The following is an 11926-nucleotide window of genomic DNA, read 5'->3' as shown; positions in this document are numbered from 1 at the left end:
CTCTCTCTCTCTCTCTCTCTCTCTCTCTCTCTCTCTCTCTCTCTCTCTCTCTCTCTCTACCACAAAAGGAAACAGATCAGTATCACCAGTTTGTCACATTGGTTTGATTGGTTTGTCCATTTGAATCCCTGTTTGAACAAAGCATAGTCATTAAACTCTAGGATTACAAAGATTTCCATATAATACATACAGATCAATTCACTACAACTGTCATAATTTCCCAACTGATCTTATTCTTTTGAGAATTAAACACAAATAGCGAAGCAACTCATGGTATCTATTATCACATTAGTCATTTTCAATCTATATATTGACAAGCACTTCTTAAATGTCTTCTATTGTGCCAGATACTAGGAATACAATGTCAAAAGCAAAACATTCCCTGCCCTCAGGGAGCTTAAAATTCTAAGGAAGGGAGAGGAAGGAAAGATAATATGCTGCAATAAGCTATTTTACAAAGCTGTCTGATTAAAAAAAAAAACAACTTACATTTAAGTCTCTATATAAAGGAAAAAGTGGTAAACCACAGAATAAAGAGCTAAGGAAATAATATTTTATAGTCTTATCTTCCTTGAATAATAAATATTACTCCTTGAATAATCCTCCTTGAATATCGGAAAATTTCAACTTCTTGGATACTCTAGGAAGGCAGAGATCAGGGAACTAACTTTCTATTTTAATGTGAATCAAAGGAAAAAGGGTGAGAGCAGTAAAGTAACTTGTAAGATGTTTGAATTTATAAAGAATTGTTTTAGGAATTCTACATCTACTGCTCCAGGTCCCTCTAGACAGGGTTGAGAAAGAAGTATTTAAATGCCACAAAAAGCAACATCTTCTTTCAGGGAGGAAAGCAAAATGATATTAAGTGGTTGGAGGGAATAGATTAAACTAGGACTTGTGTAGCTAAGTGGATTTCAGTAGGAGGTGAATTTATATAGTGAATGAAGTTAGTGATAGGTATTTTAAACAGATAAAGAAGTACTTTTTCAAATAGTTACAGCAGCTTTTTACAGCCTTTAGTAGACAATACGTGATTGCCCAAGCCTACCACTCAACAGAAACAGAAATAACATTTCTGTTTTACATTTATCTACTGTTTTAATAGTAACATTCAATGTTAGAGGTGTAATGGCTCTGGTACATGTGCAGAGCACCTGGGAAGACTTCTCACCTTGCAGAGAAGCTGAGAGGCCTGACACAGGGAGATCTGTGATGCTGTATAATGGAAATACCTTGAAAAGCGTGGGAATCATTTTGTTGAGGTGCAGGCTCTGCAAGCCCCCTTGAGCTCTCCTGGATTCTTTGAGGTATAGGCTCTGGGAACCCCCCTTGAATTCTGATTAAATTGTCTCATTTGATGAGGCATTTGCATGAGGCCATAAGCCTTACATTGTGGCTGGGCCCAAACCTCTGTTACTAGCCTAGCCCTCCATAGTCCATCTACTTCCCACCCTAGAGCCTATCAAAAATCCACCCTTGAACTGGCCTAGCCCACCACTATCTGTAGTCTCCAGGTAGCCTCCAGCAACTTCCCACCCTTAATGACTCATTGACCTCATCTGACTTCTCCTGAAGACCCTCCCCAAACTCCTCTTCTAGACCACCCCTAGATTCCTCCCACAACTTTCTGCATATAAGATCCCATCTTCCCTCCATGTGTGAGAGCACCATAGAATGACTTACTCTGTGTCCAATACAAGTGAACTTTTAATAAACTTTGCTTTTCTTTGGCTGAGAAGACTTGAGTCAAATTCATTTGGCAGGAGCTGGCATGTTTGGGTAACCTCTTCAATTTGAGTTTAAGTCTAAGAAGACTTAGATATTCTGTAATTGGTTCTGGTTAGGAGAAGCCTTTTTCAACTGGCTTAGTAGCTACAACAAGGGCATCTTCAAAAGCTAAGTTGGCCTCCGAGTAGGTGCTTCGGTCATTGTGTGTCATTTATGTGTGCTTTGCTGGTGTGACTACTGGGGCTTCTTTCCTTCTTTTATGTGGCCCTGTGAAAAGTGGCCTCTGTGTTTGATCTTTTCCTGTTATAGTTGTAGGGAATGGAGCTTCCAATCTTGAGCATTTTAAAGTCAAGTGAACATTCTGTAGGAATCTGGGAGTCTGAGTCCATGCAGAGAGGAGAGAGGAGTGATCTTTAGAAAGGATCTTCAGGATTCAGGTAGCTGAGATGAGGATTTGTCCATATACTTGTGGTATCTGGACCTGAATTTGTTGGGACCAGTGCTAGGCAGGAACTGAGCTAAGACTAGGTTGCTGGGGATGGGGGGGTGTAATATTTATAGGTTTATTCTTTTTATATCATCAAAGTAAATATCTCTCTGTAAAAGCTAAGTGGAGAAATAGGGCTGCTAGTCACTGCTGCTTTACAATGGGAGTGGGGTACCAAGCCCATGACAGCAGAGAAAAAAACCTTCAGGTATCTTAGAACCTTGAGGAACAAATGTAGCTGACCTTGCTCTGAGAGAATGGGCCACAGCATACTAGCTAGAGGTGCTATGTATAGTCAGGGACACAATACTCTCTTGGTGAACTTGTGAATTGGTTCAATCATTGTAAAAAAAAACAATTTGGGATTATACAAAAAAAGTGACTAAAGTGTCACTGAATCACAGCAGAGTATTTCATCAACCATTTAATCCAACATAAATAGGAATAACATAATAACTAGAAGTCACATAGTACTTTAAGGTTTGCCAAAGTCCTTTCTTTACACGTTATTTCATTTGATCTTCACTACAACCTTATGTTATTATTATTCCATTTTACAGAAGAGGAAATACCACTGAAGAGATTAAGTGACTTACTCAGAGTCAACAGCTAATAAGTGCTAGAGGATTTGAGTTCTAGTGTTCCTGATTCTAAATTCACAACTTTGTCTATTACACTGAATTTCTAAAGGCATACACCCAAAGGGGGAACTGTGTCAGAGGGTAGGAACAATTTAGTTACCTTATTAACATAATTCCAAATTGGTTTCCTGAAAGGTTGCTTTCCTAAACTCATTCACAGTTCCATCAAACACTTACTTATCTTCCCATTGCCTATCTACCACCAGTTCTGATTTTTATTATCTTTAGCAACTGTCTAGTATTTAAAGCCCTTCACAACCTGATTCCAATCTACTTTTCTCGATTTATTTATTATTCTTCTTGACAATACTCTGAGGTCCTATTGTTACTAACATGACATTCCACCTCTGGTATCTAACCCATTTCAATATTCCCTATTCAGACTTGGAAAGCATTTCCTCCTCACTTAAGCCAGTCTGAATCTGAATCTTGCAGGTCAAGTACCACCTCCTATGTTGATAGTTGGTTGTTGTCCTTTGTTCTGGAAGAGGACCAGAATGACATCACTTTGTTGGAGTCAAGGTACAATATGTCTGACGATGGCTGATAAGACAAATATAAGCTCAAAAAGCTCTACCACTGGTCAAGCACAAATAGTCCACCATCAACATTCTGAGTGGAGATGTCACTGAATTTGTGCATCTCCTGTTTCTTTTGAGCTACTTCAATTCTGCTTCTCTGACAGAGCACAGCACCTTCTTTGATGCAGGCATGCCATGCTAGGTGGTCCTTTGTCAGTGTCTCCCATATCACACAATCAACTCCAAAGTTCTTTAGAGAGATCTTGAGAGTGTGCTTGTATTACTTCTTCTCAACTCCATGTAAGCGCTTGCCTTGTGTAAGTTTCCTATAAAACCGTGTTTTAGGTAAGCATACATTCAGCATTCAAACAACATGGTCAACCCACTGGAGTTAACACTTTCTGCAGTAGAGTTTGAATGTTCAGCTCAAGAAAGAACTCATTATCTGGTACCTTATCTTGCCAGGTGATCAGAATCTTCCTAAGAATTCAAATGAAAGCCATTCAGTTTCCTGGCCCTGCTCTGGTAGACTGTCCAGGTTTCACTGGAATACAAGGTCAGCACAACAGTTCTATATATCTTCAGGCTGGCAGGCAGTCTAATACCTCTTCTCTCCCACACTTTCCTTTGGAGCCTCCCACACACTGAGCTAGCTCTGGCAACATATGCATCAATGTCATCATCTATACTGCCAAAGTAAGTGAACTTATCCACAGCATTCAAATGTTCTCCATTTGCTGTAACTGAGGGTTCTACATATGGATGGTGTGGTACTAGCTGGCAAAGAACATCTGTTTTCTTGGTGTTAATTATTAGGCGAAAATAAAATAATGGCCAAAATAATGGTTGATGCTCTTGTATTTTCCCAGCCACCAACAGAGTGAAGCAAGTCTATGTGTTTGCTCCCATGCATGATGTTTTCAGCAATGTTTTCAGAAGACTTCAACTAGGATGACAAGGACATCAAGGACAGCTATTACACTTGACTGCAAATCATTTAATCTGAAAAGGCTACAAGTCAAGACTAAAGTGGAGGAAGAGTTGGTGCATGATTTTTTGTTCAAAGATGACTGTGCACTCAATACAGCCTCTGAGTATGGATTCTCTGTTTCTGGTGCTAATTTTGGCCTAACAATTAACACCAAAAGAACCCTCCTGTATAAAGCCTCTCCTAATCTTTGCCTCTTCCCAAGATTTACCTTGTATTTACTTTATATATAATTTCCTTGTTTTCATATTGTTTCTCCCAATAAAAATGTATGCTTCTTGAGGGCAGGGGGTTTCATTTTAAATTGTTGAATCTTCAATGCCTAGGTTAAACAGAATGTCAAATTTGTCTCTCTATGTACTTTCAGGCCACATAATGACTTAGAAAACCATATTAAGCAACTATTTTGGGCTTGGCACAGTGCTGAGCCCTCGGGATACAAATATTGAAAAAAGACAGTCCCTGCCCTCAAGGAGTTTATAATCTAAAGGATGGACAAAACCCAGATGGAAGATGAAAAGCAGGGTTGGGAGGTGGAGAAGATACAGACATTTGGAGAAGTCAGACTGGAGAAGTCCCAGAGTAGTGTAACCAGATGAGAAATAAAGGAGCTGTTGGAGCAGAGCTCTCTCCTACAATGGAGGTCTAGAGTTCATGGCCCCACCCTCCAATCAAAAAGGCAGAGGGTAGTGATGGAGGTGCAGTACCAGCTGATCTGGCTATGGCTGTTGTTGACCAAAATTCAGGAGCTCCTACGGGATGATCAAGTTATCCTAATAATGAGTGTCCTTAGGGAATGGTGGAAAAATCAATCATAAGTCCCAAAACAGTGCAGACAAATGAGAAATTAATTATCTAACATGTTACCTATATTGTATTATATTTTTATTTATTTTGTTACACATTTTCAGAATATGTTTTAATCTGGTTTGGGCTGCACTTGGGAGATTTCCAATAGTGGGCCACTTCTATCCTCAGCAACTTTCTAAGACTGTCTATTCCTAAGGAGTCAATTTGCACTGGTAGAGGGAGTTCAGAGAGTTTCCTTACCTGGCAGTTCCCTATGCCAGTGATATCACAAGTCCAGTCCCGAGGATTATACCTGGAACAAAGTTCTTAAGTGCTTACTGACCAAATGATTAGTTATTTCTATCACTATATAACTTTAACCAACTCTCTATTGCTGACTCCTTCTATATATCAACTCCCCTCAAATCCTTAGTGTTTTTCCATAGAATATTCAACTTTCCAGTTAGTGATTAAGCTTAGTGATTACTTCTCAGGAGTGAACAGAATACTGGGCCAGGAGTTAGGAAGGCCTAAGCCAAATTTGACCTCAAACATATTATAGCTGTGTGACCAGGGGCAAGTCACCTAATCTCTGTCTGCTTATTTTCTCAACTACAAAAATGGAGATTAGCATCTACTTCACAGGGTTGTTGTAAAGATCAAATAAGATAATATTTGCAAAGTACTTAGCAAAGTACCTGGCACACAGCAAGTGCTTAATAAATGTCTGTTTCTTTTCTTTTTCCTTTCCCTATACTGCAGTTACAGATACTATAATTTAGAAGCCAAATTACTAAACAGCTATTAGAATAAAAGTTTGTGGCATATGTTCAATTAGTTGATATTTGGAAATTTTAGTTCTCTAAAAAAATCCCATTATAGAATCACATACCTAATAAGAGAGGCTCTCAGAGATCATTTAGTCCAATCTATGCATGAATGAAAGGCAATGTGGTATCAATGAAAAGGCACTAAACCTGAAAACAAGAAAAACTAAGGTTGAATACTTGCTAAGCCATTACTAGCCTTTTCATCCAGGACCAGTATTTAATCTCTCTGCACTCAATTTATTTATCTTTTTAAAAAACAAAAATAATACCCATACTGTTGTCAGCACTTAGCACAGAATCTGGAACACAGTAAGCACTTGATAAATGCTTATTGGCTGTTGACTGTTTCCTAGGATACTATCAAACACTATACAGGGGTACTCCAGAAGTCTTCGTAAGTTTTTTGTTTTGTTTTGTTTTTTGCTTTTTGGGGGGGGGGAGGCAGGGCAATTGGGGTTAAGTGACTTGTCCAAGGTCAAACAGCTAGTAAGTGTTAAAAGTGTCTGAGGCCGTATTTGAACTCAGATCCTCCTGACTCCAGGGCCGGTGCTCTATTCACTGCACCACCTAGCTGCCCCAGTCTTAGTCTTAAATTTTAATACTTATGTAGCTTAAAGCTACACAAAGACTTCTGGGACACCCAGAAATATAAATGTATAAATAAGTTATTATTATCTATAACTAGACGTCAAATTCTGTCTAAATACTGTTATTGACAAGAATTCACTATCTCAAAACAGTTTATTTCACTTTTACCTTAGAATGAACCAAAATCTGCTTCCCTTTCGTTTCCATACAATGATTCTGATTCTTGTAATAAAACTGAAATAAATAAATTCAATTTCTGACAGGCTAGCTCTTCAAATATTTCATCTACAAGATAAATAGCCCTACTTCCTACAATTATTCCCTAAGAAAGTTTTGTGTTCCCTCGCAAACATAGTTGCCTTCCATTTGTCAATGTTCTTAAAATACTGCTCCCAGAACTAAAAATATGTGGCTTAAGGAGAGTACAGTGGGACTATGGTTTTCTTTGTTCTGGATCTTCTAACGCTATTATTGTAGGTTAAGTTTGCATCAGCTTTTTTGACACCCACATAACAATTCTGACTCATAGTAAGCTTGCAGTTACCACTTTTTACATTAGTTAATCTAGCTCTTATCTTTTATTTGTACAGTTGATTTTTAAAACTAAATTCAAGACTTAACATCTCTCCTATTGAAATTCATCTTGTGCAAAGGTCCACTCTCAGTGATCTCCTCCAAAAACTTACCATGGATATATTATATTATGTTATGTTATGTTATTATATATGTGTGTGTACTCTAAAAAAAACGTGAGCTTCCTGGTAACTAGAAAAGTTTCACTGTTTTCTTGAAACCTCAGTATCTAGCATAGTGCCTGGCATAAATATGTCCTTTACTAAATGCTTGTTGACTGATGATGACTTTGATGACTGCTGGAATTTATCTAGCACTTTACACATTAATTTATTTATACAATCCGGAAAGGTAAGTGCTATAATTGCTCCCATTTTACAAATGAGGAAATTGAGGCTGAGAGAAGTTAAATGATTTGCCCATGATCTTAAAGTAAGTACAATAAGGGTAGGAGGCTGGTTTAGAAACCAAATCTTACTACAATTTCAGCACTCTTGGTACTTCATCTCTAATTTTGATTAATTCTGAGCTTCCCTAAACTGGTCTCCCGCCTCATAAATCTGAGCAAATAAAATCTGTGTGCTATGTGTAAGCTTTAGTTTAAACTACCTAGACTAAACTGACTAGGTGATTAATTATTCCTATCTATATGAATCTTTAAACCACTCTCTATTGCTGACTACTATATCAATTCACCTCAAATCATTAGAGTTTTTCTATCAATTCCCCTCAAATCATTAGTGTTTTTTTTTCCACAGAATATTCAAGGATTTAAACTTAGCGATTAAGTGATTATTTCTCAAGAGTGGACAGAGTACTGGAGTTAAGGCACTATTTTGGGACTTCTCTGATAAACTTCTCCACCAAGCCTTACAGATATTCATTATTGGAATAACCTGATCATCCAGCAAGATCTTATCAGCTTTGGCACTGCACCTCTATCACTACCCCCTGGCCTTTCTAATTGGAGGTTGGGGCCATGAATTCCAAACTCCAAACTCCAAATCTCCATTGAAGGAGAGAGAGCTCAGATCCAAAATCTCCTTATTTCTCACCTGGCTACACTATTCTGATCTTCTCAGTCTGACTTCTCCACCTATATCTGTATCTTCTCCTCCTCTCAACCCTGCTTTTCCATTTTCCATTTGGGTTTTGTCTTCCCTCTTTAAATTGTAAGATCTTTAGGGAAGGACTGTCTTTTTTCAATATTTGTATCCCCAAGGCTTAGCACAGTGCCTAACCAAAAATAGATGCTTATGTGATTTTCTAAGTCAATATGTGGCCTGGAGGCATCTATTTTAGTTGAGTCTGAAGCCATTGGCAGAAAGCACTAGGAGGTTTGTGAGCTTCTCAGCATCTCATAAACCAGCATGTGTCATAGGTTGGGCTCACCTCTGTGCCATGCTACCTTTCTTGAAGGTACATAGATGAAACAAACTTGACATTCTGTTTAGCCTAGACAATGAAGATTCAACAATTTAAAATAAAATACCCTCTGCCCTCAAGGAGCATACGTTTTTATTGGGAGAAACAATATGAAAACAAATAAGTTATATATAAAGTAAATATAAGGCATTTCTTGGGAGGAGGCAGGTATCAGGAGTGTCTAAACTCTAGACATAAAATATAGACAGATATGAAATTTAGTTGATTTAACCAACATTTATTTAGATAATTTAAATTCAAACTTAACCTAGCATCTAGCTAGTTTAAACTTAATTTTCATCTAGCATGTGTCCTGACTGTGAACCCTTTCAATCTCACCACCCATGGACCATTTGGAACATACTTCCAGCACCTCCAAGGTGTGTCAGTGACTGGACTGATTTTTCATGAACAAAGAGTAACTCCCCTCCCTTTCCAGGGAAGAGGGGAGATAAAACCTTTCAGGCTCAATTAAGACTTTACTACCTCCACTTCTTTCTCTCCCACTCTCTTCTTAATTTTCTGCAGCCTGGCTTCAACTGAAACTACTGTCTCTAAAGTTACCAATGAACTTTTAATTGCTGAATCTGTTCTTTCACTCTTCTTTATTTTTGGACCTATGTCATACATTTATCATTGTTGATCACTCTGGTCCTTTTATTTTCTCCTCTCTTGGTATTCATAGCACTACTCTTCCCTAGTTCTCATCCTGCCTATCTAACTGCTGCTTCTTATTATCCATATCACACCCCCAACTGTGGGAATTCCCCAAGGAACTGCTCTACCTATGTCCTTTTTTCAACTCCCTCTATACATTCTCCATAATCTCATTGGTTCCCACAGGTCTAAACTATGATTTCTATGCAGATGATTCCTAACTTTACATATATACATACATGCACATCCAGTCCCAGTTCCTATCCTGAGCTTCAATCCCACATCACAAAATGCTAATTGGGCATTTCAAAATGAATGCACCAGAGACATCACAATCTCAACCAATCCAAAACACAATTCATTATCTTTCCTCAAAACCACTCTTCTTCTCAACCTCCCTATTTCTGTCAAAGGAAACAAAATCCTTCTAGTCTTCTAGGTTCATATCCTTGAAGTTAACATCAACTCTTCATCTTCACTTCCCCTCACACAGATATACAATGAATTGTCAATATTTTCATTTTAAATATACAACACCCCTCCTATCAGATTGCTGACTCTCTATTCACAGTTACCCCCTTAGTTCAGGTCCTCATCTCCTAATTCAGAAGTTCCCAAACTTGTTTGGTCTACAGCCCCCTTTTCAAAAAAAAAAAAAATTACTCAGAACCTGGCCAAGAAATTCACTTTCTTTAATCCTTTAACAGTTTTTTAAATTTGCATCATATCAAAAATATATAAAATATTTTAAATGATGGATCTTAAATGTAATAATTAATTAAATTTAATAATTTAAATTTGTGGGTTTTTTCCTGCATTGAAATTTTGACAACGAAATATTGCATCACATAACCATATAGTATCATATTGTAAACAAGTCATTACACACACATATTCCTGCCAATGCATGCTGAACTTCCTGACAATGCACAACATGGTCACCTGTCAACTTGTGACAGTACTTGTGAAGACCCGTCAGTGGACTTGACCACTGATCAGTTATAACTTGCATTTTGTGTGTTTACTTGGAAAATAATGTTATCACTATAACTTTAACTCTGTTACACAACAGATGAAACATGTATGAACAGTTTTTCAAAATTTTCTTCTCTTCTCTTCTCTCCTTGTGCTTCCACCAGTGCTTTATTTTGATTCAACACCAACTGCACCAGAGGCTACTACTGCCCCCTCCTTAGATCATTCCAGGACCCCCCAGGGGGCAGTATTGTGCATATTGGGAACCTCTGGGACCTAATTGGTCTCCTAGCCTCAAGTGTCTCAAACACTGCAGTCCATTCTCCATGATGCTGCCAATAATTTTACTTAAGCACAGATCTAATTATGTCATCCAAGGGTTCCACTTGCCTGCCTCTAATATCAAATATAAATTCCTCTCTTTAATTTTTAAAGCCCTTCACAATCTTGCCCCAATGTGTCATTTCCAATCTCACTGGATGTTGCTTTGCTTCCACTTCACACTTCATGATCCAGCCAAATTGGCCTTCTTTTTGTTCATCACTAAGAACACTCTACCTCCAACTCCCATTTGGCTTTGTGAGAAAATGAGCAATTTCTGTCTAGTATTTAATAATTAATTATTATATCAGGACCAACGTTTTTCCCTTTTTTCTTTCCTCATCTAGAAATCAAGCAGTGGGAAAATCTTGGGCAAAGATTTACCCAGGTTAAGAGCTAATCAGACAGTAAAAGAAATTCTAAGTTTGAGCTAATGGATGCATTCCTGCTCATTGTGTTTGTTCAGAAAGATCATGGGGAAGTGTTAATTATCCCTTTTGTCAGACAGGTAATATGGAAACTGGTAAATTTCAGTGACCAAGATTTGGGTGATCCAAGTCACATACCCCAAGACCCTCATTGTAATCTAGTCCAGCCTTTCATTGTAATATTCATTTTCTCATCAATTGTTAACCAGTTAGAGTTGATTGCTACCCCTCAGGAACACCTACTCTTCAAAAGGCATACAAATTGTGAACCCACCACCATGAGACATCTCTGGTCTAAGAGAGAAAACCAAATGACCACCCTCTTATTAATAAACATGCTAGCCTTATTAATAAAATGACTAAATTACCCAGATTTTGTCTCTCAAACCTTTTTAATCATCACACAATTTCCCATACCTAGAATTTATTCTCTTTTCATCTCTACATCAAATAATCTTTCTTTTCCTTTAAGACACAGTTCAAACACCACCTACATTAAATCTTTCCTAATCCCCTCAACTGCTATTACTCTCCCTTTCAAACTATATAGTATTTAATTTTATTATTCTTTAAATTTATTCTGTATATATTTATATATGTATTTGTTGCCTCTCCGGTTAAAATGTACACTCCTGGGGTGGCTAGTTGGCACAGTGAGTAGAACACTGGTCCTAGAGTCAGGAGGACCTGGGTTCAGATCTGGTCTCAGACACTTAACACAAAAACTAGCCATGTGACCTTGGGCAAGTCACTTAACCCCAATTGCCCTCCAAAAAAAAAAGCAAAAAAATAAAATGTACACTGCTAGAAAGTAAAGACTGTTTTATTGTCTTTGAACTTAATTTGAAGTGCCCCAAAGAATGCCTGACACACTGTAAATGACTAACAAATACTTGTTGATCTAATTTGTTCTTTATATTGTCCTTTGATGAAGTGCTTTCTCTAGCAGTAGGCTGCTGGACCTCCTGGTTCTTT

The 11926-nt window shown here is 37.8% G+C and overlaps 1 protein-coding gene across 2 annotated transcripts in view; it reads right to left on the bottom strand.

Moving 5' to 3' along the window:
* Positions 1–11926, bottom strand: part of RAD54B (RAD54 homolog B) — a 137743-nt gene that overhangs the window by 78926 nt on the left and 46891 nt on the right. The window lies entirely within an intron of this gene.

The sequence above is a fragment of the Petaurus breviceps genome, unplaced genomic scaffold (assembly GCF_028583685.1).
Source record: "Petaurus breviceps papuanus isolate PSGF00001 unplaced genomic scaffold, PetGlider_PUasm1.0 179, whole genome shotgun sequence".
Classification (NCBI taxonomy): domain Eukaryota; kingdom Metazoa; phylum Chordata; class Mammalia; order Diprotodontia; family Petauridae; genus Petaurus; species Petaurus breviceps.
The sequence above is the reverse complement of the archived record's forward strand: the minus strand, read 5'-3'. Positions and strand labels throughout refer to the sequence as shown.